This window comes from Peromyscus leucopus, chromosome 2, assembly GCF_004664715.2.
Source record: "Peromyscus leucopus breed LL Stock chromosome 2, UCI_PerLeu_2.1, whole genome shotgun sequence".
Taxonomy (NCBI): domain Eukaryota; kingdom Metazoa; phylum Chordata; class Mammalia; order Rodentia; family Cricetidae; genus Peromyscus; species Peromyscus leucopus.
This window is the reverse complement of record NC_051064.1, coordinates 121,394,734-121,400,001: the sequence shown is the minus strand read 5'-3', so window position 1 is coordinate 121,400,001 and position 5,268 is coordinate 121,394,734. Positions and strand designations below refer to the sequence as shown.

Here is a 5,268-nt window from a genome sequence, read left to right as displayed (position 1 = left end):
TATGCTTCTAATGATTCCATATCCTACCCTACTTAAGCTGGAAAATAGTAATCTCAGTGTACTGTTGGCTTTACAGATGAGGAGGAGGTGAAAGGCAGTCTTTTAGTCCAGTACATTCTATGATCATGAGGGTAATTCCTGTGTAGAGACTGTGGAATCCTGGTGAGAGCGGGAGTGGGAAAGCTTCTAGAATAGAAGCTCTGTTTGCCTCCACAGAGGCACATGGAATCTGACTCAACTTGGGAAGGTGAGTGTCTTAGTTGAGGTTTCTATTACTGTGAAGAGACACCATGATCAGGGCAACTCTTATGAAGGAAAACATTTAACTGGGGCTGACTTACATTCAGAGGTTTAGTCCATTGTCATCATGGCAGGAAGCATGGCAACACTCAGTCAGGCATGGTGCTGGAGAGGTAGCTCAGAGTTCTATATCCAGATCTGAAGGCAGCAGGAAGAGAACAAGAGACACTGGGCCTGGCTTGAGCATTTTAAACCTCAAAAGCCCACCCCTAGTGACACACTTCCTCCAGCAAGGCCATACTTACCCCAACAATGACACACCTTATAGTACCATTCCCTACTGACCAAGCATTTAAATATATGAGCCTATGGGGGCCAATTTTATTCTAATCACATTGAGCGTGCATCCTTTTTCATACTTGTGGGGGAAGTGCCAGGGAATCCCAACACTTGTTCCAGGGGCTGGTCTCACCATCTAATGACATCCTGTCTCCAACAAGTCCTGACCTAGGTCATCTGCCAGCCCTTACCCTGATTCTGAGCTGGAGAAGCAGAGGTTGAGGAAAGTCCATCACCATTTCCTCTGGAGCAATCCTGCATGGCCTGGCTGTGGGGCCCTGGGAGACAAACCATCACTATGACTTCTGAGCAGTCCTTGGACTTCACTTGCTAAGCAACTATTAAGAGCAGCTGTTTTCGGCTGAGCTATGGGAGCGGGAAGGATTGGGGGGTGAGTGGGCTGTGGGCATTGGGCAAGGTTTTCCAGCTGATAAGGGTGATGTCACCTCAGGAGCATCTAAAAATATAAAGTTCCCAAGCTAAGTATGGTGCATACCTGTGATCCCAGAATTCCAGAGGAGGCTGGAGCAGGAGGATTGTAAGTTTGAGGCCATCCTGGAATAAATAGCTAGACACTGCTTCAAAAACAAAAACAAAAATCCCTCTGGCTGGATCTTAGTACCTATGTAAGCTGTGGGACTGGAGAAGTAAATGGATTGATTGATAGCCAAATAGACCTCACCGTCCTTATCCTTCTCCAAGTCACCCCTGCCCAACTTCCCATTCTAGGTACATGTATTCATTCAGAACCATTATAATTGGTTATCTCTGTAGCTACTTGGGACACTAGAGTTCCATGCTTCATTGATTATTGTATCTCTCAATTCAATGTTTTTAATTTTTAAAAATATTTCGTATGTATAGATGTGCTGCCTACATGTATGTCTGTGCACTGTGTACATGCCTGGTGCCCAGGAGGCCTGAAGAGGGTGTTATATTCCCTGTGGCTGGAGTTACTGACAGTTTTGAGCTGCCATGTAGGTGCAAGGAACTGAACCCAAGTCCTCTGGAAGAACAGCCAGTGCTCTTAACCACTGAGCCATCCCTCTAGTTCCTCAACATTTTTTAAGCTTTTTATTTATAATGTGTGCATATGTGTCCATCTACAGGCACATACATGCCACGGTGCACCTGAGGTCAGAGAAAAGTCTTCGTGTCCATCCTCACCTTCTACCCTGTTTGAAACAGGATCTTGTGGCGTTCACCACTGCTTATGTCAGCCCTGGATGGTCTAAGCAATCAAGGTCCTCTTGTCTCAGACTCCCACCTCACTGTAGGACTACTAAAATATCCACTTTATGTGAGTTCTAAGGATCCAAACTCAGGTCCTTATGCTTACACTTTACCCACAGAGCCATTTCCCCAGGCCCTCAATCCAACATGCCCCAAGTGTGCCTGTTCTGTGCTGAGCACTGATGATAGAAGAGACTACATGGGGTGCCCTCAGTCCTGATCCCAGATGCTCAGGGTGATCAAGGCAGACGAAGGAGTGTTCCAATGACCTGAGAACAGGCATGCAGGGGAGCCTCTTAGGAATGGAATATCCTCCAGGGACACTTTAGCTTTCCTCTTCAGAATAAATGATTCATTCTCTTTCTCCATCGGGCTCCTATTTCCTGGTGATCATGCATCACCATGTAACAGAACTCAAACATATTTTAAGCCTCTCTCATCTACCTGCCTTCTCATTTCAGATGCAAAGCGCGTCCTCCTCAGGCCACCCAGCAGCCCAGAGCCTGCCTGCTCACAGCTCTCTGACGATGCCCATCTTAATGAGGAACTTGGTGCAGGCACCAGATCTAGAACATTAATATTCATGCTTAGTCTGTGTAAGAACCTTTATTTCCATCTTTTGTTGGGACGAGGGTGTCTTCAAATGGCCAGAAATTCCCAATTCCGGTTCATTCCAGCCAGGCCTCTATTTCAGAGTATTTTCTTTTTGGCCCCATTACTTCATCAGGGTTGGCAAGGAAACTTCGTTCTGTTCCTGTCCAAGTGTTAAATGGGTGCCCATACGTCTCTTTGCCACGTTGGTATCATTAATTTCATTGCAAATAGGATTTTTCTTTTTCTCCTCTCTGCATGCAAATGTGGTCCCCTTTCAGTGTTTGCATAATAGCTGTAATTCTTTCGTTTGTACAAAAGGACATGCATTATTTTGGCAGATAGATAGAGCTTTGATGGAGAGATTATTACATTTCCAAAAGCAGGAGAATAAATCAGAATTTAGCCAGAGACGCTGACTAAACTCCCACTCCCAGCACCACTGATCACAAGCCAAGTGTCTTTTCTTCCAAAACAGCAAATCTCACAGGACAGTCAGGCCTCACTGGCGCCTCTCCACTCTCTGCCCTTGGCCTTGCCCTGGAACTACATCACCTGGGCTCACACTCTGCCACGGGCTAGCCAATGGGATGTGCAGGTGTGAGCATGGAAAAGGGGAACAGAGGGCCTGAGATATGCATTCTCTGGTTTCCTTCCAACCTTGCCTCAGGCAGGAAGTGACCGCTCTTCTCCCAGGTCAAGCTCAGTCTCTTAGACCCCCTTCCATCACTCCAAATCCCACTAGTGACTCCCTTCCTTCTTGTTGCTCAGGCCAGACGCTGAAGGCACCACTGGCCCTTGCCTAACTGCAGAGCGTGTCAACAGTCCCCATGTTCATGACCTCTGACTGCCTTCTCTTTCCTTCCAGGACACTGGGAGGAACACCATAACCCCAGCACTTCATAGAGCTCACTGGGTCTCCCCATCCCCCAACTGTACCTCCCGATCCATTGCACTGATAAAACAATGAGGAAGCCCCAAACCAAGAGACGCCTGCCCACTCCACTAGGACCTTAGAAAGCCCACCAGGCAGAAAATGCCTGTCTTGCCTCACTGCAATTAAGTCGATGCCAGAAACCTGGTGGTCTTCTCAGCCCATCACCGGCTCATCTGCTTCTGGTCACAGTGTCCTGAGTTCCCTTGAGAATCCACCTCTTGACTTCTCTTGGTACAGATGGACTGGGTAAGGGTGCCCCCGCCCTCAGCTCAGAGGAGTTACACACACACACACACACACAGAGAGAGAGAGAGAGAGAGAGAGAGAGAGAGAGAGAGAGAGAGAGAGAGAGACTTCTCAGAACACTACTCCTCTCAGGCCTCAGGGATGGGCATGGGACCTAAGCCAGGCTGATGAAAATTAATTGGATAAAATTCTGGAACCTTGGCTAAATAACCCTGGGAACTAAATAATCACTGAAAAAGCAGAGCCCAGAAAAGAAAAGAGGAAAACTGGGATCTGCACACACTGTGGGAACCCTGGATGGAACTGGGCATGGCTTCTGCAATCACACAAGAAAATGAGCCCCAGAGTTTCTGTTTGTCGTTTGTCTTGATTAAGCTGGGGTTCCATCCCCAAATAAATTCTACCAAGCGTACTGACATGGGCTATCGCATATCAGGTAAGGGGGAGAGGGGAGAAAAAGCGGATTCGGGACGGCCAGAGCATCTGTTGTGTGCTCCAGAGCAGCGCCCATGCAAATGTAGGTTAAGTTATTTGATTCTCAAAATAACTTCGCACAGCTTCTGTTGGGGAACTTGCCGAGCACTGCAGAATAAGCGAATGGCGGGGTTAAGTCCATCCAAGGACGGCGGCGGCTCTCGGTGCTGCGCAGCCGCTCCACCCAGATGAGCTAGCTGTCTTTGTCATCGCTCCTTCCCAGGGCCCCACATGAGCGTCTTTGGGACACCCACTGCCGATCTGGACCACAGCAATAGGAGTTTTCCGAACACAGACCAGAAAACAGTCTGTAAGCAGGGAGCGCCATCAAACAGGAGCAGAGAGCATGCTGGGAGAACACATACTCCAGTGGGAGGTTCTGGATGGGTCCAGACTTCCATCCCTGGAGAATAGAACCCAGGGCCTAAGCATCCACGAGAGAACAGAAGACGGCCAAGTCAAACACCAGTCTGCACATTTACAAACAAATAAAGTTCTCCGACCTTCCTGGGTTCTGTCCTTGGCTCCCTTCTTGATATTCTCTTGACATTCTTCCTTGGCAATTAACAAGGCCAGAAAGCTGATAACTCCCAGTTTCCCACTTAACCACAGAGCTTGGCAAAGTCCCTCTAAAACTTCAGGGCTGACAGGAGAGGGCTGGTCAGCCTCCCAGCCTTCCCAGATGGGTTCATCAGTTCTTCGATGGAGTTCACCTTGAAAGCCCGAGAAATAGCAAGCTGCTAACCATGGCAGCCAGTGTTTACAGTGAAGTAAAAGTCTGTGAAGAGGTCCTTAATGCCCCAGCATGTCTAGGTTCCTACAGCCCCACACAACATTCTGACATTGACCCTTCTCCTGAATGTGGGAAGAATCCAGTCCTAGGAGACACGACCCTTCCTCTCCCTTCAGCAGAACTCTCCCTGGCCTCTCCTCCCCCTCTTGCTGACTCTCTTGGGAACAAGAGAGGAATCGCCACACCTGCACCTTGCTTGTTTGGGCACACTTGCTGCCCACACTTGCTAAGCCCCGCCCCCACGTCAATGTGCCTGTCACGTCAAATACACAAAGCTTGAGCGTGCTATATTTAAAAGCAAGTTAAATAAGGCACCTTTCAAAACTGAATCCCTGGGCTTTTTGGTTTTATGAGTCCAAGGGGCCAAACAGGTTAGCTTAAATCATTTAACTAGGCCACTTGAGTCACGGAGCCC

General features: G+C 48.3%; 1 long non-coding RNA gene across 1 annotated transcript; it reads left to right on the top strand.

Moving 5' to 3' along the window:
* The first annotated feature begins 3,273 nt into the window (after positions 1-3,273).
* Positions 3,274-4,571, top strand: LOC119087357. Its single transcript, XR_005090767.1, has 2 exons — positions 3,274-3,586; positions 4,284-4,571. It is a non-coding gene; the product is annotated as an uncharacterized LOC119087357 (long non-coding RNA).
* The last annotated feature ends 697 nt before the right edge of the window (positions 4,572-5,268 follow it).